The sequence below is a fragment of the Carassius carassius genome, chromosome 49, assembly GCF_963082965.1.
Source record: "Carassius carassius chromosome 49, fCarCar2.1, whole genome shotgun sequence".
NCBI lineage: Eukaryota > Metazoa > Chordata > Actinopteri > Cypriniformes > Cyprinidae > Carassius > Carassius carassius.
In genome coordinates this window covers 675194-696887 of record NC_081803.1, presented here as the reverse complement: position 1 = coordinate 696887, position 21694 = coordinate 675194, and the positions used below count along the sequence as shown (strand labels likewise).

At 38.1% G+C, this 21694-nt stretch overlaps 1 protein-coding gene across 1 annotated transcript in view; it reads right to left on the bottom strand.

Annotated features, from left to right (window-relative positions):
• LOC132132674 (phospholipid phosphatase-related protein type 1-like) overlaps positions 1-18074 on the bottom strand; it is a 124849-nt gene extending 106775 nt beyond the window's left edge. Inside the window, exon 1 of the mRNA XM_059545144.1 lies at positions 17741-18074. The gene's annotated coding sequence lies outside the window, so the exon portion shown is untranslated. The remainder of the gene's footprint in view (positions 1-17740) is intronic.
• Between the last annotated feature and the right edge of the window lie 3620 nt (positions 18075-21694).

The window sequence follows — 21694 nt, the reverse complement described above, 5'->3', positions numbered from 1 at the left end:
AAGGCCTTCCTAGCAGGTGTATCCATGCTGGACATCTGCAATGATGTGGGGTGGTCCACGCCCTCTACGTTTGTTAAATTCTATGGCCTAGATATGCCAGTCACTCCAGGCGCTGCTGTCCTCTTGTCCTAAGCTTTGCTCTTCGGATACACACTAGGCAGGGGTTTGGTAGTCTGGCGGCGTTGGTACTCGTTCCCCAAAGCGCATTTGACCCAGCTCGAGTTCCTGAAGAGGAACGTCTCTAGGTTACGTATGTAACCCTAGTTCCTTGAGGGAACGAGATTCTGCGTCTCGGAGCCATACCCCCGGCACCCCTGCCGGCGCTTGCTGGTACTCGAAGCTGACGCCAGCTGCGCGGCACGTGCTTTTGTAGCTTCCTGGTCGCTTACGTCATCCCGCCTGTGACGTCACGCTCTTCCATTTGGACTGATTACACACGATATTCAGAGTCGCTCATGCTAAGCGTGTTCCCCAAAGCGCATTTGACGCAGCGTCTCGTTCCCTCGAGGAACTAGGGTTACATACGTAACCTAGAGACGATTAGACTTAAAAAAATGGCTGGATCCCATAGTGACAAACAGTAATGCTACCGACATCATCGGAATGTGCTACTGACACTATGCTAAGGTTATGGTTAAGGTTAAGGATTAGCTTATGCAGTTGTTTCACTGAGCTTGTAGCTGTGCTTTACGAGATATTACTAACCGTTATGAATTATGGCTGCATCATATATCAAAATGAATTAAATTTCGTGGGATAGTTAAAGGGATAGTTTACCCAAAAGTGAAAATTTCCCCATGATTTACTCAACCTCAAGCCATCTTCTTTCAGACGAATACAATTGGAGTTACACTAAAAAATGTCCTGGTTCTTCCAAGCTTTATAATGGCAGTGAATGGTAGGGATGTAACGATATCAAAATCTCACGGTACAATACAATTTCGATATTGACCTCACAGTACGATATTTATTGCGATATTGTGGAAAAGCTCACGGTATTGTTAAATAGCTCACGATAGTGTTTGTGATGATAATAGCGAAAAAATGCTGACATTTATTCTGCTTTTGCCAGTCAACAGGCAATTTATTGTTGTATTTATGGATCCATGACAACATAAAACGCTGATCACATAGTGCTTTTAAAGTGCAAGTTGTAGTCAGGAACATCAATATTCTGTATAGTAATATTTGGTTGCATAACTGATGCTTCTGTGCAATGTTCAAAGTTAAGAAGCAACTAGAACAATTGTAAACAATAGGGAATTCCCTTTAAGTTCAAACAAAGATCAAGTTAAGTCAGGTTTAAATGTGCAAGGCAAATAAAAGCAGCCTTTTAAAACTGGTATTTAGGAACATAACTTAAACTTAAATAAAATAGTCAGTCAAAAAGCTTTTTAAAAAACACTGACCTATCATTTAGCTTATGGTCACGTTTTTCATCAGAAAGATCAAAATATCTACATTGCAAGGGAGAAGAAAAAAAAACAGTAAAAAAATGCTTAAATAGTCTGGCAAAAAGCCTTCTGAAAAACACTGAACTATCCTTTAGCTAATGTTCAAGTTTTATTTTAGAAAGATCAAAAGATTTACTGCAGAAAAGGGACGTAAATCACACGCTATGTATTCCGCGATGTACCTCGTGATTTCTTGAGCCCTTGCGCTGTTGTGTGGCATAGTTGTTGAAAATGCCTCCTTCAGGGTTTTTTGACCGGACAGGACTTTCTTTGTGAGAGAATCTGCGTTTTTTGACACGGCGAAACCAAAATGTTTCCAGACATCTGATTTAAAAGCTGCAGGGGCAGGCACAATCTCAACTTTGGTTTTGTTTTTTTCATCCTTACAAGTATCGCTGTCTGCCATGCTGGCTTGCTGTGAGCTTGTGTGGACAGCGTGCAGCGTGCAATCCTATTGGCTTAACAACGGTTGTTGTGACGACGCAGCGCAAAGGATCATGGTCTATGTAGTTAACAATGATTTGTTCCACGGGACTGTGTTTATCCCTCTTGCTTTTTGACGGACACCTGTCCTTTTAATATTGTAACCCAACCACGATGATATCGAGACACGTTTACCACCGCGATAGCGCGATATCAATATCGTTACATCCCTAGTGAATGGGGGTCGAGATTTTGAAGCCCAAAACAGTGCACCATTCATCATAAAAAGTACTCCACATGACTCCAGGGGGTTAATAAAGGCCTCCTGAAGAGAAGTGTTTATGTAAGAAAAATATCATTGTATAAAGATTTTCGTACGCTCTAGCTTCCGCTGACTGTTGTACGCACATTCATGAGAGAGTAGCATCCACATGACGCAGGATATAGGAGTAGCGTAAGCTATGGTGAGAATGCACTAGTCTCACGAGAACCAAGTTTTGTTTACAGCACAGGAAATCCAATCTCTTCTTGGTTTATATCAAAATCCTCAAACATTTTTCTTTACAAATCCTTTTTTTGTTCTTATAATGTGTGACTGGTGTTTTTGTTTTGCTCTCTCCTCTGCTCTTCTGTGTTCATCACTTCTCACCAGAGCTTACGCTAAACCTACATCCCACATCATCTACTGGACGCCACTTTCGCATGAAAACACATATAAGAGAGGAAGCTAGAGGTAATGGTTTATAAATATATGGATAAACCCCCGGAGTTGTACTTTTTTTTTAAAGTACTTTTTATGACACTTTTTTTGGCTTCAAAAGCTCAACCACATTTCACAGCCATTATAAAGCTTGGAAGAGAACATTCTTTAATAAAACTCTAATAGCATTCGTCTGAAGGAAGAAAGTCATACACACCTAAGTTGCCATTTATATGGTCATATACACATAAGACTTGAGGGTGAGTAAATCATGGGGTCATTTTCAGTTTAGGGTGAACTATCCCTTTAATTTGACAGTTAAACCGTGAAAGTTGTGATTTAACTGAATAAATACATGTGTTACCAATTTCAGAGCACCTTCATTTACTAAAAATCGAACTCTGCGATGCCAAAGTACCAAGCTGCAGATGAACACATAGGTAAACTGCCAAAATATAAACTAGATGGTTTAACGGTTTAAAATGAAGACATGAACACAATGTGTTGTTCAACACATCTATTAGTAATTTTAAGTCATTTTAAAGTTCTACTATAAAACACAAATATGTATTCATTTTTATTAAATTGTCTATTTTATATTTTACAGTACAACATTAGTGCTGGGCGGTAAACCGGTGTATATTTTCGTTACGATGTTAACAATAATTTGAACAGCATAATTAATAATAAATTTTGAATATACCACCATACTGGTGTATTTAATTACTCAGCGTTCGGAATGAACGTTATGCTGCGCCGCGGCCACGCGACACTATTTCAGACGGACCCTTTACAATGTTGCACTTCTAAGCAGGACTGTGAGGGTACACACGGCAGTGCTCTGGTGTTACGTTATAACGCCTGTTTCACACATAGTTCGTCTGCAGTGCGTATTAACGGATTCCAGCTGCACGAGGTTGCGATCCGTCAGTGCGTTCAAGCAGTGCAGCGATTGTTAACGTACTGAGTCTATTTTTGCTGTGCTGCAGGCGCTAAATTAAGGTGAAAGCGCATTGTTCGCGGGAAAAATTAACATGGATTGACATGGAAACGCAGTCACATGGATTTTTGGCTAGGTTTAAAACAAGAAAAAGAGCACTTTTAGATAAACAAGGAAAACAATATATATGTTCACTTTTATAGATGCAGAAAACGAGATTGTTTCTGTCTGTGATGTTTTAATTTTAAATATTTTAACAAGAAAAGTAGGCTAATTATTGTGTTTAAATGTTTTGTCGCCTGCTTGAGCAGCTTATTATACAAACCTAGAAGTAAAATGCATGAATAATGCGTTGTTTATATTTATTGAGTTTAAACTAATGTCTATATGAAAGATTGTTACTGTTCTATAATAAAAGACTTATGTAAAAAAAAATATATATATATACTATATATATATAGCCATACTTGGCTGAATGTCACTTCACTTTCACTTTTTTTTTTTATATATATATATAAATATATATATAAACCGACGCGGATCAGTAGTTGACAGGGTTGTCACCTTCAATACAGAAAAATAAGGGACGCCTGGGGGAGACACCCCTTTGGGCCACGATGACCACAGGTCCGATGATGTGCCAGTGGTGGTAAATCACAACTTAAAACATGTTTTCATAAAGATATTAATTGCTAATGAACTATAGTAATTGTATAAGGTGGCGTGAATACACATTTTGGATATAATGTTTGTCATTGTTCGCAGACAATAACACCATCCAAACAGTGAAACCATATAATAAATAATCGATCTACAAACATTTCTAAATTCATGTAAAACACAGTTTTTTATTATTATTATTATTTGTACTTTATATAGTCTATTGTTAATTCTACAGTAGCCTATTGAATAATGCAATCATTTAAATTAGTTACGTTGTTTATTTGCTTCACTTAGGCACTATATTTTTATTATTAAATATATCTATCTTATCTCTTATTAAAATAATGCTTATGTGTCTGACTGTACACCTTAACCATAATAAACAAATCTTAAAAAAAGGTTCATTAGTTAACTACATTAATTAACATTAACTAATAATGAACTGCACTTATACAGCAATTGTTCATCTTTGTTCATGTTAATTTCCACATTTAATAATACTTTATTAAAATCTTGTAAATATTAGTTAATGCACTGAACTAACATGAAAAAACAATGAACAGCTTTATTTCTATTAACTAACATTAACAAAGATGAATAAATACTGTAACAAATGTATTTCTTACTCATTGTTAGTTCATGTTAGTTAATACGCTAATGTTAAATAAATAAACCTTATTGTAAAGTGTATGAATGTCGTTCTCCCGAGGCATGCTGTCGCACATCTGACAAGCCACCATGCAAAACCGAACACTCGCCGACAAATTGTGCTTGATACTCATTTCAGCTGACACTTTACAGCCAAGTATTTAAATTTTCCCACTTTCCTCGGTACTTTTGCGTCCGCTTTCATTTCAGCGCTAGAGGCAGGGGGGGGGGGGGGTATCTGGAGCAGCATCCGCCATTCTTTCAAATCGACTCTCTGCCAAGAGACCCGCCCTCCTCTGACTCTGATTGGCTGTGAACCTGAAACAAACCAATCAATCCAACGATGGCAGCGAGTATTACCCAATCAGGGGCAGAATAGGACGAGTCTTCACAGAATGCCGGTGGGATGATCTGCATGAGATGCTGCATTGAAGACAACTCCGAAAAATACGGGACAAACCCCGTCCCGTATTGATTCAAAATGGGACACGCTATTTTATTCTCAAATAAGGGACGATTCCGTATTTTAAGGGATGGGTGCCAACCCTAGTAGCGGACTGCAAACACGTCCTGTGTGAAAGCACAGTAGTCCGTGCCGCGGACTGCATATGCACTGCAGGCAGATTATGTGTGAAACGAGGAGCCAAAAAGAGGAGCCTGGTCTGTTGTTTAGAGGTTTTTTGGTTTCCAAAAATCCAACGTCAACCAAACATCCATTTTATGCAAGTGCTGTTGGGCAAAAATTGTCGCCAAAGGCGGCAACACGAGCAATTTGCTCCAGCACCTTAGCCGCAAGCACGTCCCAATATCAACCAGCAGAAAATGCATTGTACACCTGATTATGCATGAAAAAAAAAAAACGTCAAACCGGAAAACCGGTATAATTTAAAAAAAAAAAAATACATTTTTGGTCAAACCGCCCAGCACTACAACATTATTACTGATATACATTCTGTATTTAGCAATATCACAATAAAATCCATATGAATATTTTAGTCAAAAAAAAAGTGGGAATGTGACCTATGAAAACTTAATTTATGGTCACTAAGAGTGTTTTAAGTTGGTTCTTGTAAAAAGTAAATACCCAAATTCTTATTGTGCCTGACCACATAGCAACAACCACGTAGGTCACCCTAATAACACCCAAAACTCCCTAGAAACCTTTGAAAGGGCAAAGCCACAGCCATTTTCAGGAGAAAAACATAAAAACTAGTTTTAACGTGTATATGGAACAGTACTGTTTTTTAACTGTGTGATGGGTTAAGTATTCATCTAACCCGGTTTAAATATGTCAGAACAGAAATGAGTAAATGAAGCACAGTCAAGCAGAGTTCAGTTTAAATGTGTTCTCTAGAACAAACGCATAAATCTGAAGCGTCTCGCATGGATAATTCTTGCTTTAAACCCTTTAAGAGCTGAGCACTATTTTCCTCTTTCCAATTTACCAGCAATTAACAGTCAAGGTAAATCGATTACTGGCATAAAGTCCGCCGTGCCCCGCAAAAAGTTTTTCCATTGGGAAACCGTGATTTTCCTTTGCATTTCAACTGCTGAGTAATTAAAATCTTGACTGAGGCATTTCAAATTATCTGCCCTAGAGAATTAACCAAGCTTTCATTTTCAGAAGAATGAAAGGGGTCACAGCGGATCTCAATATTATTCATCTTCCTGTCTCTCAGGTCAGTATTACAGCTGACTTCACACCTGATGGATATCTGACCTGGCAAACTTCATAGCATTTTTTGATTAAATGGTGCTTTTACAACTAAACAATCAACTACTTGTCTATATATCATGCTGTTCAAACATTGCCAGGACACTTTCCAAATGAAAATCGACAAATAAACCCTTGGCAAACATGATGAGCTGTTAATGTGTGTTCAGATGTTGTACTTGCACCAAGTCTCACAGATTTTCCTACAGGACAGGATACTGAGGTTAGTATATAGTAAATCATGTGTGGTGGTTCACATTTGCTGCGCCTTACAGTAACTTCTACCTTAAGATCTCAAGGAAAGAAGTCTAAGCAAGTCCCAGTTTTCTTTCTTTTAAATTTTTCCCTCAATTTTCAGGTTTTCCATGACTTTGGAAACCCTAAACCGGACCTCTGACAAATGCAAAAACTCTCTAGCATTACCTTTTTTATTACATACTAACATAAATAGTATCTATACACTGTAAAACCTAACAGCCCATCTTAATAAAAGAAGTAATTTGACATAACTTAAACATCACAATAATTTGGAGTGACTCATTCAGATAAATTTAACTGAACTCAAAAATGAATTGATGAAGTAATAACTTGTTGTTTTGAGTGCACTTAAATTTGTGGGTAAGTTTAAGTATTGGGTATATGATTCCAGTTTGTTCCATTGACTTATTTTTTTTTTAAGTTGACTTTATATCATCACCAAAATGCAAGTCTTTTATGTTTAAAAATCATCATATTGTGCCCAAGAAAACTAAAGAATGTCAATTATAATACCAATAATTCTTAAGCCCCAAAACATAAAGATTTGATTTAGTAGTCAGGATTTGTAAGTATTTACAAGTAAAAATAACAAACATTTTATGTTGCAGCTTCTCACATGTGAGAATGTGTTGCTTTCCCTTGTCTAAAAGCAAAATGAATTTTTTTTTTTTGGTTTTGTACTGTTTATTGGACTATCATTTTGGACCCTATGAAACTTTATGTTTCTGGTCCAATTGACTTCCAAAGTAGGAAAAAAATATATAGCTATATATATATTCTTCTAAAGACCCGGAGATCGACTGAATGGATTCAAAAACGGTAAAAATCAACTGTTTAACTCTGGGGGAGATGTAAAATTAGCCTTTTTCGAAAAAAAGGTTACTATAAAATCGCACAACAAGGGAATAACCTAACGTTAGCTAACTGTTAAACATTATTTAGAGAGAGAATGTGCATTAAAATATGTTGGATTTTGTTAACTTTACATGTGAAAGGGCTTCAGCTTAAAAGTTAGACTGCAGGGCTAGGTTGGGCCCAAATTGGCGCGATTTGGCGCTTTCAGTCACGTTCTCCACTCTCCGAAATGTAACGTTTTTAGTAAAAAAAAAAAAAAAAAAACCTTATCAGGGAAATACGGTGATTTATTTTTTTACGTTAGTTAAAAGCAAATAGCAAGGTCAACAGTTTGTCCACTGCCTAGACTTTGACAAAATTGGGCAAACTGACTGTTCTATTTTTTGTTGTTGACTGGTATAAGTTATGTGGAAATGTAAATTGTGTTTTTTCTAGTGTCTTAAAAATACAGTTATTGAGACATTACAGACTCTATCATGGCCAGTATTCCACAATTTCACCATTACCTTGCCTGTATAACAACTGCATGTGTACATTTAGGTTTAACTCATTGAAGGTACATTTGTCAAGAGTACATTCTGAGAAAAGACTGGTAGGTAGAGACAACAGTGATTTGACTTTAAATCTGGCATTTCATTGCCCTGTGTGTGATTTTAAGCAGCCATTTGTTGAGAGTGACATGTTTATTCATCCAAGGGGGCATCTAAGATGGAAAGAAACAGTGCCATGTCCATTTAGGGCCTGCAAGTTTCAAACAAATGTTTACTCAACATACAATTCACACAAGTGAAAAGTGACGAAGGATTAACAGAGCAGTTACAGTACAATCTGGCTGCCTTCTTCTTAAAAATGCAGACTATTCTCTATGTATCCACAAGAGCAACACAAGAAATCATTGAGCATATTGATCAATTGTTTTCATTGTCAGAACCAGTTTTCAGAGAATCTCTAATCAAAATACTGAAAAAACATAACTGCCCCATTACTGACACACTTGTTTGTGAGATTGTCCAGGCAGTTTCAGAGGGTAATATTTTGTATACATCTGTTACCTCTGAAGGACCACTGTCAACAGCAAAGAGGAGAAAGTCATATTATGAGAATAAGTTTCCATTTGCCAAGCATGTAGAGTACCTTATTGAGTCGTCACAGCGTACATTTATGTATGTGCCCATTCTCACATCTTTGCAGTTGTTGTTGAAAAAATCAGACGTACTTGAGAAAGTCCAAGAAACCACCTCACAGTTGCCTGGACAGTATTCGTCTTACTGTGATGGCTCCTACTTCCAGGAAAATGAGCTTCTCTCAGATGAGGGTCAAAAATTGTCAATTATTCTTTATGTTGATGATTTTGAAATTGCAACTAGGAACATCAAATAAAATACACAAACTATGTGCAGTTGACTCTGTTGACTCTTTTGTGCAACTCAAATGATGTACGGCAGTTTGGGTATGAAAAGGTTTTTGCGCCTCTCTTGAGTGACCTAAAATCTCTTGAAAAAGAGGGTGTTTACATTGAGACATCAATGGTCACTGTCTCAAAGGCACAGTGTACTCTGTTGCGGCTGATAACCTGGCTGCCCATGGGCTAGCTGGTTTCAGTGAGAGTTTCAGGGCTACATATTTTTGCAGATTTTGTCTTGCCACCCAGACAGATATGCAAACATCAAATGCAATCATTGGTAGTTTTGAGATGAGAACCAAAAATATGCATGATCACCTTGTTCAAAAAATGCAGAAGAGTGACAGTGAGGAGAACTACGGTGTAAAACAAAGTTGTGTTCTTTCTGATCATCTCTCTTATTTCCATCCTATCACAGGATTTCCACCTGACATCCTTCATGACCTGTTTGAAGGTGTGGTTCCTGTTGAGTTGGCACATTCTTTGAAGGGTTTGATTCACTTTGGAAGAGCTGAATAGGGCAATACTGTCATTTCCCTTCCAACATTCTGATAAGGTTAACCGCCCTCACCCAATTCCTCAGAGTTTTGCCACTCGAGGGACAATCGGCGGGAATGGGCATGAGAACCACGCTCTGCTTAGACTGCTACCTGTTCTCATTGGCTCCAGAGTCCCTGAAGGGGACAAATTCTGGGAGGTGCTAATGGAATTAAAAGATATAGTTGAACTTGCCATGTCTCATACTTCCACAGATGATACCATTCAGTACATGGCCTGTAAGATTTCAGATCACAGGCAGCTGCTTCAGGAAGTATTCCCCAACTTACGATTACGGCCAAAGCATCATTACATTGAGCATTATCCTCATCTCATAAAGTGCTTTGGTCCTCTGGTGCATCTGTGGACAATGAGATTTGAGGGGAAGCACAAAGTCTTCAAGGGAGTTGCTCGTTGCGCTCATAACTACAAAAATGTGTTGAAAACTATGGCAGAGAGACACCAAAACATGATGGCATTCTATTTGTCATCTAGGCTTGTTGCGATAGTCGGTGTTACCGGTGATACACGGTGTTTAACCCACCTACCGGTCATAGCACTTGACCACCGGCACCGTCCCCATTGTATTGAAGTTTTAGCCTATAGCAATAAAGCACTTAATTCAGTTAGTGACTACGTGCCTTCGTAATTTAGCGTAAGCGGAACGAGCGCCGCAGTAAAGCAGCAGGTGTCCGATTTCATTTATCATTTGAGGAGAGTGAGGCGAGCTAACTGGCAAAGGATGGCGGAAGATCTGGTTTCAAAGCGAACTGTTGCAATTTTAAATGAAGGTTTTTAGTTTATTGTTTCTCATTTTGCCTATTTATAATTTTTTTGTACGGTGTATGCAGTTAATAGGCCAGCTTAACGTGAGTTGAATTTTTATATTAGTTTTTTTTTGCACTTAAGTGTCCAGTGATTATTCGGGTAGGCTACCTTATTTAACAAAGTTTTTGATGTTCGTTCGTTTCATATTCGATGGTTGTGCGATGTTTTTTTTTTTTTCTGAAAAAGGCAGGCACTTTATTTAACGAATAGTGAATTTTTGTATATAATTTCTTGTTTGATACTTGTGCAGTGGTTCGTTTTGTTAATAAATGCACTTTAAAGGTGTTTCATAAGTGCTTTTGTTTAGTTTTTGCATGGTGTGTTAAGTTATTATTCATTTTGCAATAAAGATGTGTGTAATACAAGCGAGTGTCTATTGTTTTGTGTATTTTTATTAAGAATAAAATAAATTAACCCATGATTAATTCAAACAAAAGCTACTGAATTGCCGCTAATTAAAGTGAAAGTAAATGGAGACTTGTGCACGTCTGCATGACCGCATTTTCGGCCACCCGAAATCCCCGACACGTAACCCCGGTGACACCGTCACCGCAACATCCCTATTGTCATCACCAAGATTTTTCAAGCCACCATTGCAGACTTCAAAAGTGGAGTCTGTCTATGTTGAGTCATTGCCTACTGATACACATGCGTTAATATCGAGCATCACAGACAGCAGCAGTGTATATGGCACAAAAAAGGTAACCATTGATAGCACAACTTTTGTGGCTGGGATGTTTGTTTGCATTGGGGCACATGCTGCCTTGCCTGTTTTTAAAGAGATCAGAAACATATTACTTATCAGAAATGACATCTTCTTTGGTAAACTGAAAGACTATGAGACCTGGTATGTTGAGCATTTGCGGTCATATGAGCTAACAGATCATAAAAGCAAGGGCCATACAGTGAAATCTGTATGTCAGCTAACTGACCGAATGCCACTGTTTGCCTACAGGGTTTCAAGCAAGCTAATTCTGACAACTAAACATTTCATTCCTGTGTCCGAGTAAGAGAGTAGCCCATCACTAGCCTTCTCAGGGACCTGAGGGAGGCTAAAGATCTGTCTTGACCTTCAATGAACACTAGTGATCACCTTAAAGGGTTAGTTCACCCAAAAATAATGTCATTATTGACTCACCCTCATGTCGTTCCAAGCCCGCAAGATCTCCGTTCATCTTTGGGACACAGTTTAAGATAATTTAGATTTAGTACGAGAGCTTTCTGACACTCCATTTAAAATGTATACATTGTATACTGTCCATGTCCATAAAGCTAATAAAGACATCATCAAAGTAGTCCATGTGACATCAGTGGGTTAGTTACAACTTTTTGAAGCATCGAAAATACATTTTGGTCAAAAAATAAAAACATTATTCCACTCTTAATTTTCTTCTGCTTTGGCCTCGAGTGTGTTCACGTGGTATAACTGCGTAGTGCTTCTGTGATGTACGTCACGCGCATCACACACATGACCAGTGTCGGCCAATAGTAAACCTCTGTGGTGACGTAGAACCCAGAAGTTCTGCTCAGTTATACTACGTAAACACACTTGAGGGCAAAGCTTAAGAAAATGAAGAGTGGAATAAAGTTTTTGTTTTTGTTATTTTTGGACCAAAATGTATTTTCGATGCTTCAAAAAATTCTAACTAACCCACTGGTTTCACATGGACTACTTCGATGTCTTTATTTATCTTTATGGACGTTCACAGTATACCGTACCTACATTTTCAATGGAGGGGCAGAAAGCTTTCGGACTAAATCTAAAATATCTTAAACTTTGTTCCGATGATGAACATAGGTCATACGGGCTTGGAACAACATGAGGGTGAGTCATTAATGACATTATTTTCATTTTTGGGTGAACTAACCCTTTAATAAATACACTGGACAACATAATTAAAGGTAATGTCTATTTTCCACTATGACCAATGTGTCATCACAAAGGTAAATACATTCAATATGCTGGTTAAATTTGTGGTATCCCAATTATACCATACTCTGTTTTAAAACGTTTAACCAATACTTACTTTTAAAAAAATAAAAATAGTTTGACATTTTGGGAGAGTGTGATTTTTAGATTGTTACCACTCTCTTGTCTGTATGGTTAATGAAGCTACAGATGGATAATGTGTGGGTGGTCTAGGCAGCTAGTGAAAAACAGTGGCATTACCTGGAGTAGCTCTGTCTGTTTTATGCTACAGGCTTCCCTAATACAGTGTCAATGGAAGCGACTGATGTTCTGAGACTAAGGGTCATCCTTGATGATGTCAATGCTGAGAGGCTTATTTTGCCCTCTCGTCCTGAGACTGTAAATGCCCTCATAATTGAGATAAAAATAAGTTGAACCTTGCCTATGACTTTCGGCTTCAGTTTCAAGACCCAGAATTTGACAATGCCCTATGCAACTTAGTAGACATCGAGGACCTACCATCCAAGGCAACCATTAAGATAGTTAGATATCTTGAGCCAGATCTCAGTTCAACCAGCACAGATGATACACTGTTGTCTGATAACACAGATTCACTAGATCGTCTTTGCTGATGGCCAGAGATCTTTGTTATTCCAACATTCTCCTACGAGGTGGAGCATGCTCTAAGAGAGGGCAACTATGCATTTGTCAAAGAGGGGAAAAGTCTAAGCTTGACTAGGGATCAAAAACACAACATACTGGATGGAATGGCTGCTGAAATATATAAGCATAAAGCATATCCTAGTACCAAAAATATTATCATGGCTGCAGAGGCTCTGGTGAGCAAACACCCCTGCCTAAAAGAAAAAGGTTCCGGAACAGGGTATGAGGGTTGGAAGAACAGCCTGCGCTTCAAGATGGGCAACTACAGGACCAAACTGAGCAGGGATTGCATAAAGGATGTGGCTGTGAATGCCGGAAAACGCAGCAGGACCTATCCAGAAGGTGCAGCATCCAGGGCCAAAATCAAAAGACCCAGAAGAGGAGAAATAAAAAATTCTAATTCATGCCCAATTATCCCCAAGGAGAAACCAAGGACACACTGGAGAACCTGAGGCTTGAGATGGTGGAGCAGTTCAAGAAGACAGTGACTGATAGAGACATGATAATCATCCATCAACATATGCAGCGTACCTTTGCACTCAGGCATGAAGAAATTGTGAATTCAGCTCCTACCATTGCTGAATTGAAAGACCGATGGCCTGCACTCTTTTGTGAAGCCCAAGTGAGTAAAAACTTAAAGACACATTGTCATGGTCATGATTGCAGCACTGGATGATCTGGATAAAGAGCTAAAAAATGATTAGTGTTAATATGGTTTTGTCTATTTGTCTTAAGTTTTTTTTCCTTACAGTCTTATATGGCTTGAAGTTAATGAATGATGTGAGTTGATTTAAAAAAAAAAAAACTTGTGCTTTTGTTTTCTATGCAGCTCTACAGTGAATTCCACAGGATCACTGATCAAAATCTACCGTATTCCTTCTATGATGCACTTGACAAGTACACACCTACAACAAAAGGAAGACTGGAAGTTTTGGTGAGAAGATGGAAGAAGTTTTGAGGGCATATGAGAAACATGTAAAAACATTTTTAAAACATTAATGCATTATATTGATGTTGAATGTGAACAGAACTGCAGCCCCCAACATGCATACCTTGTCTTTGTTTGTGCAACAGGACAAGAACAACATCACTGCAGCTCGAACAGCAGCCCTGGCTGGCCTACCGATGTACTTAAAGGAGGATTCATCAGAGGTCTTCAAAACCTGCAAGGTATTTTTGTATTCTACTTTTTCTGTTTTCATAGCTTAATACCTGCATCTATTTTGCAAAGAGAAATCACTGAACATACAAATTTGAAACCGCCTTCTACTGCGTTGTGTACCCTGTTGGCTGCCTTTAGAGAAATTCTCAACATTATTTAATTTTTGCTGTGTAGCTCGACAGAGCATTAAAAGGATGCTAGGGTCTTTCACTTAATGAAATGGTGCTTGTCTTTATTCTGAAGTAGCCTTAAGTAAATAAGAATGAGATGGGACAAAATAATCATTTAAATAGTTAAGTTCAGTTTATTTGAGCCCTCAGGATTTATTGTGGATTGCTCTCTTTTTTATTAAGGCTGGTCAGAGTTGTTCATCAACACTATATAATTTACAGTCAGGCAGTAATATAATTCTTCTAAATTCTATAAGTCAATTATATACACACATGGGAGTCTTGTATAAAGTTGGTCAAGACTACACTTTAAGTGGTGTTCAGGTAAAACAAATGTTTAAAATGTGGCTAAGAATCAGGTCTCATCACAAACATAGAGACACTTAACACATAATCTGTTCCCAAATTTGTAACAGAAGTTAAAAATGTATAATAAAAAAAACTGAACACCATAGACCACTCATCTCTCTTTGTATTTTGTTTGTGCTCTTCTATAAACTCAGACAGCTTATACGTTAAGTCCACATCAATGGGTTTTAAAGGAATAGTTTACTTTGAAATTAAATTTTGGTATGTTTTAGCTTACCTAAAGGGCTTCCAATATGTAGGTGTCTTTGTTTCCGCAGTAGTTTCAATTTTGATATTTTTAGGTGAAACCGCTGTTGTCTGTCAGTCATATAATGCTGATATATAGTAACTGTCTTAAAGAGCATGCACAGAGAAGTCCAAATTAAACGATTCCCCATCGTAAGTACACATTGATGGCCTAAGACACAAAACGAGCGGTTTGTGTGAGAAAACGAACAGTATTTATATAGTATTTTACCTCTTGTACACAATCACGTCCAAGAGCTCAAGCTTCCGTTTGAACGAATCTTTAATATGACTCGGGAGTACTCAACCTGTACAGAAACTATGGGATTTTGCGTGCATGCGCGGCCAACAAAATGAACATAAAATCAGGGTAGCCTTGATTATGTCTAAAAATCTGAAATCTGGTGTAATGATGTTGTCTTTTACACCTTTAGGCTTTTTGTAAGCTTGATGATTTGTACAATTACACTCCCACAAACTGAACATGTATTCCCTTTTCAGGATGAGTTGGAGTCAATCCAGGATGGAGCAGTGGCTCTGGTGGCAGTGGTGAATGTGAATGAGGATGTGCCTGCTGGAGTTCCTTTTGAAAGTCACCACGTGTCAATTGTCCTTGAGGATCAGGTTGTAATGTCTCACAGATCTTGGACTGATTCATTGGTGATTTTGTTTGGAATGATCTATGCTCTTCATTTGAGCTATCCTGAGAAGCTAAGTGGCTTCTTTGAGTTCATCCAGGTTATCCTCTTAAACCTTGATGATGGAAGAAAGCAGCTCAAACCTAAAGTGACGTGACATTCAGCCAAGTATGGTGACCCATACTCAGAATTAGTGCTCTGCATTTAACCCATCCGAAGTGCACACACACAGAGCAGTGAACACACAAACACACTGTGAACACACACCCGGAGCAGTGGGCAGCCATTTATGCTGCGGCGCCTGGGGAGCGATGCCTTGCTCAAGGGCACCTAAGTCGTGGTATTCAGGGTGGATAGAGCACTGTACATGCGTTCCCCCCACCTACAATTCCTGCCAGCCCGAGACTCGAACTCACAACCTTTCGATTGCGAGTCCAACTCTCTAACCATTAGGCCACGACTTGTAACCTAAGTTACAAGCCTTGAGAAATGAGCTATAGAGTAAATGTTAATGTTCTTCTGTAGAAGGTCAGTAGTGTTCTGAAAAGTATCTTTTTGCTTGCATTCCAAAAATGTTTCTGTTTAGATTTCTGTGTTGCAACAGATACTTGTGTACATAATTACAGCTGGGTTGGTTGGCTTTCTACTTTCTACTAGCTGAAGAGAGAAACACGGCACTAATTTAGAAACAAACACGATACTCTAAAGAGTTTCGCTATATTTCTTTTAAACATTGTTAGGCAATATTCTTTCTAAATGTTGCCTCAATGTTGTAACTTTTTCTTAATGACAATACAGTTGCAAATAACTTGATAGTTATAATTTGGAAGAGCCTGGGTTCAAGTTTTCTGTGTTTTTTTTTTTTACTACAATGTGTGTCTGCATTGTGTGGTATTCTGTGGTTTCTTCACACTTTTTTTAAGTTTAATTTCTAGTATATCGGCTTTTGTCATTTCTATTAGTTTTTGAAATATCTATTAGTTTAATATTATTTAAAATTAATTTAATTTAGCTTTAATTCATTGTCTTCACACTCTTTATTACCATATGGGAATAGCATTAGTTATATATATTTAATTTATTTTGGATAGCTTGGATAGCTCAACTGAACAAAACACCCATATTTCACCAATCCAATAAACATCAGCTTACTTACCACTAACATACCCTCAGAATTTTTTTTAACTGGCAGTACCCTTGCAAAGAATACCAATATGTAAACTTTAGACAATAAATGTACATTTAAGCTATCAAAATGCACCCGTTAGAGCTAAATAAAGGTGCAAATGTGTACCTTTTGAAGAGGTGCCAACCTAGTGACAGCTTTTGTACTTTTTGTTTGTTTTTTTTCAAGTGTGACTAAAATCCACAAAAAATACCTGTAATCATTATAAGTAAATTTATTTTCAATTTGGGCAACCAGAGACTATGCTTTAAACATGCATTGCAATGTATGGCCCACTAACTTGAGGGTTCCCCCATCATGTGACCATGTTTGTGGCTTCACAATATACTACAGTCCTGCACTGGTGCAGAAAGATCCCAAATGATCATCACAAGTCTGCAGGATACAGTAAATCACTACATAAATCACTGAATTCTGCTTTTCTGGCCAAAATATGTATCTGATTAAGTACAACTGAACCCAAAGGCTACGTGGACTCATCTGTGTGCCCAGCATTACTGGCTCTATATGGCATTGGGACAAATCAGATAAATGTCAAATCATCAAACACGATTCTGCTTCGTATTTGTTCGTAAAAAGAATCATTGTGTAATTAATTTATTTCGCTTTAAGCACAAAATCTTCGAAACTTCCCTATTAGCACATTTTATGCCTTTCCCATGCGAATTCTACATCACTGATGCATCAGAACATGGAGACAGCTGTCAATCATCGCGGAGACGCTCCATCAAGACTAGGATGAGAAGATCACTTCAACATGTAGCTTTCACTAGGTGTCCGAACAAGTCAAGTTGTACATGCTTAACTACTACAGTTATATATGCAATTATTTTTTTAAAGATGTAATAAAAGGCGTGTTAAGAAATGTCCCCGCTTCTTTGCCAACAAATGTAAAATGGACACAAAATATTACCGGACGCACGAGACAATGGCAGGTTGCAACTGTCTACCACATGCTTCATCATTTCACCCCTCCGACCTCCTCTAACAACTTACCGTGCGATGGATGGATATTATTCCCGAATTAATCCATCAGTGTTCATTTGGGCATAGATTCGGAAAACCGGTATTCCATTATCTGCGTTTTCTGTAGCGTTTCGGCGTAGCTGGGTTTGGTGTTTGATTGGAGATCAGTGATTAGAGACGATCGTGAATGCTCAAGGAGTTCACACACACTCAGTTCATACACACACAGACGCTGGAAGAGTGGGAGGCGGGGCCGGGAACCCGAATGTACCCGTCCTACTATGGTGAAGGAGTCGCTCATGAATATTTATGACGCAACGCGATGCTAAGTCCACTAGAGTTATCAGCATGATGTGATTAATACTCAGTCAGCAGCCGAGCCTTCGCGGGAGAAGAACAGGGAAATTCGAGGTGGGAGTACGTGCACAAGCGGTGGGAATTCGATTCATTTGATCGAATCGATTCGTTCGGACGGGTTCAGTGAACTGGTTCAAAAATCGATTCTGAGTCATTTCTGAAAAGTGTTAAATAGCGGTCACGTTTACCTTTCAGCGAATTTTCACGGGTGAAATCCAGCAATTTCTATCTGGGTCCGCAAGACTTTATTTTGATGTGAGGACGAAATATTTTCCCAATGCAGATTTTGCATCAGGTTTAAGCTGACTAAGAGAAAACTACTTGGTTTGAAAGTGACTTCGGTCAATTTCACCAATATTTCCGACCGACTCCCTAAAAAATAATCGGTTCAAAAGAACGATTTGTTAGCAAACTGGACAATGGACTTAAAGGGTTAGTTCAGCCAAAAATTATGTCATTAATAACTCACTCTCATGTCGTTCCAAATCTGTGAGACCTCCGTTCATCTTCGGAATTAGTGTTGTAACGGTACCAAAATTTCAGTATTCGGTACCGATACCAGTGAAAATCCACGGTTATCGGTACCAATTTCGGTACCAAAGCAAAACACAAAAATATGCTAATTAAAAAAAAATAACTTTTTAGCACTAAAAATAAAACCAATGTCATTCTTTATACTTATTTTCAATTGTGTTTAAAGTTTTTCTACAAGTTATATAATTATGAAAAACAGTAAACAAGTTTCACCCAAATTTAATTTGTCTTTTAATTTATGAAATTTAAACACATTTTATTTTTGGTAAATAAATGGGATTTGCTATTAAAATTAAAACATGGAAGAAATATTGTGATTTATTTCTTTAAAAAAAAAAGTTTTATAAATTTTTTCAACAGTAGTAGCAGTATCACATACATTTTACTAAATAATAGTAATATTTCTAGCACAATGCCTTTATGTAAAAATTAACTTTTAGGCCTAATGAATGCATATTTGTCATTTTAACTGAACTTAAGACTGGTGGTGATGCTTAAGATATTTTTGGTCAAAAAAATAGTAATGGATCATATTAATTATTATTAAAAGATAATACTACTACTAATTCTACTATCATACTAATATATATATAATGCACTATGAATTGATGAGCTGCTGGGTTCATGAATATTAATCACGTTGTCTGCGTTCAGTCAAACTGATTTGCTGAAATCAAAACAGGGACGGTACTAGATTAGCGCCAGCCAATGGAATTGCCATTTGCGCATTAGCTCCTCTCACTACCGGAGAAACGGTATGTCTTCTGCTTGTTCGAAAATGAATATGAAAAATTCTGAATGAACTCCATTATTTTGACAGGAGAAGACAACATAGAATAGTTTGCATGTGTGAGAAACAGCGCTATCAGTAAAGCGACGGTGAGTCGTGCGCCTTAACAAAGAGTTTACAGAGCATCAAAAACAGGTGCGCTGTGTGTCCATTGAGATGAACTGAAAAGTTCAGATAGCTTGATGGAGAGAGAACTCTGAAGCTCAGATGCTGAAATTAATGCAAGCGTCATGCGCTTCAGTCTATGTAGTAAACAAACCCGCACATCTCTGCCATCCATTAATTCACACAGAGACGTGCAGAACACGGATTCATATTTCAAACAACTTTTGCGGCTTAACATTTACAGATACTGGTCCATATGGAGATTTGATTTGATTAATGTATGCTAACTTTGACAAATTCCATGACTGTCCATATTAAAATGTAAGTTTCATTTTCATGACTGGATTTTGAGATTCCGTCCCCGTTATCTGCTTCGCGGAAATCATAGTGCTGAAGCGGGTTTGAACGGGACCTCGGTACTATCGGTACTTAAGGAAACCTGGTACCGTCACATTTAAATTTTTTTAGTACCGTCTTGGTACCGAAGTACCGGGTCTTTTGACAACACTATTCGGAACACAGTTTTAGATTTTTTAGATTTAGTGTCCATGTCTACTGTCCATGTCCAGAAAGGTAAGAAAAACATCTTCAAAGTAGTCCATGTGACATCAGAGGGTCCGTTATCATTTTTTGAAGCATCGAAAATACATTTTGGTCCAAAAATAGCAAAAACTACGACTTTATTCAGCATTGTCTTCTCTTCCGGATCTGTTGTGAGCGCATTCACTGCAGTGAAGTATTATCCGGTTCGTGAACGAATCACTCGATGTAACCGGATCTTCTTAAACCAGTTCACCGAATCGAACTGAATCGTTTGAAACGGTTCGCGTCTCCAATACGCATTAATCCACAAATGACTTAAGCTGTTAACCGAACTGATTCTTTTGATGATTGATTCTAAACTGATTCTGTGCAAATTTTATGAGCGCGGGTAAACCGAAGGCTTGAATCAAGGGCAATCATCGCCAATGACGTCATTACGTCGAGCGCAAAAGAACCGGTGAACCGTTTTCTTCAACCGGGATATTGGTTTGTTTGAACTCAGAGGGAGTGTCAGCCACATTAAAAAAGTTAACAGCTTAAGTCATTTGTGGATTAATGCGTATTGGAGACGCGAACCGTTTCAAACGATTCAGGTCGATTCGGTGAACTGGTTCAAGAAGATCCGGTTACATCGAGTGATTCGTTCGCGAACCGGATATTACTACACTGCAGTGAACGCACTCACAACAGACACGGGAAAAGAGGACAATGCTGAATAAAGGCGTAGTTTTTGCAATTTTTGGACCAAAATCTATTTTCGATGCTTCAAAAAAATCTAACTGACCCTCTGATGTCACATGGACTACTTTGAAGATGTTTGTATTACCTTTCTGGACATGGACAGTACACCGTACACACACTTTCAATGGAGGGACAGAAGGCTCTCGGACTAAATCTAAAATATCTTAAACTGTGTTCCAAAGATGAATGGAGGTCTTACGGGTTTGGAACGACATAAGGGTGAGTCATAAATGACATAATTTCCCTTTTTGGCTGAACTAACCCTTTAACTAAATTGTGAACAGAAGCCAAACAAGCAGAACAAGACCCCAATGGTTTCCAAACATAAGCGTGCTGTGATTTGTAATTTTTTTTTTTTGCAATAATAAAAGTCAAATATTACATTACGTACAAACAAACAAAAAGTAAAAACAGTACGCACAAAACATACAAATAACATTTCAATAATAAACTAGTTATGGATTAATAGATAACAGTAAAAGCAATTTAATTTAAAAACGCACGTTTGGGAGGCTAAAATAAAGCTTGAGGTACTTTCATCTCAAACACACCAACATACGTCCATCTGAACGCACGTTTACTTATACCAACAAGTAAAACAAGAACACGTCCTGTTCACGCCAACAAAACATGTTTCACTGGGCAGCTGCTATCAGATGATCATTTGTCATCATGGCAGGCATCTGTTTGTGCTGAGGATGTGCTGTCAGGCATTTAATATATGCAGTTTGGACAAAGAGACTGGAGGAATGCAGAGAGTGCATGTTGCTTTGTGCTCTCTCTCTCTCTCTCTCTCTCAGTGTGTGTGTGTGTGTGTGTGTTTACCCCTCAGGCCAGCAGCTTTCAATGCATCTGAGAGGGGAAGACCCTCCTTTGTATTTAATCATTAACTATTAGGCCAAATCCTCCTCTCA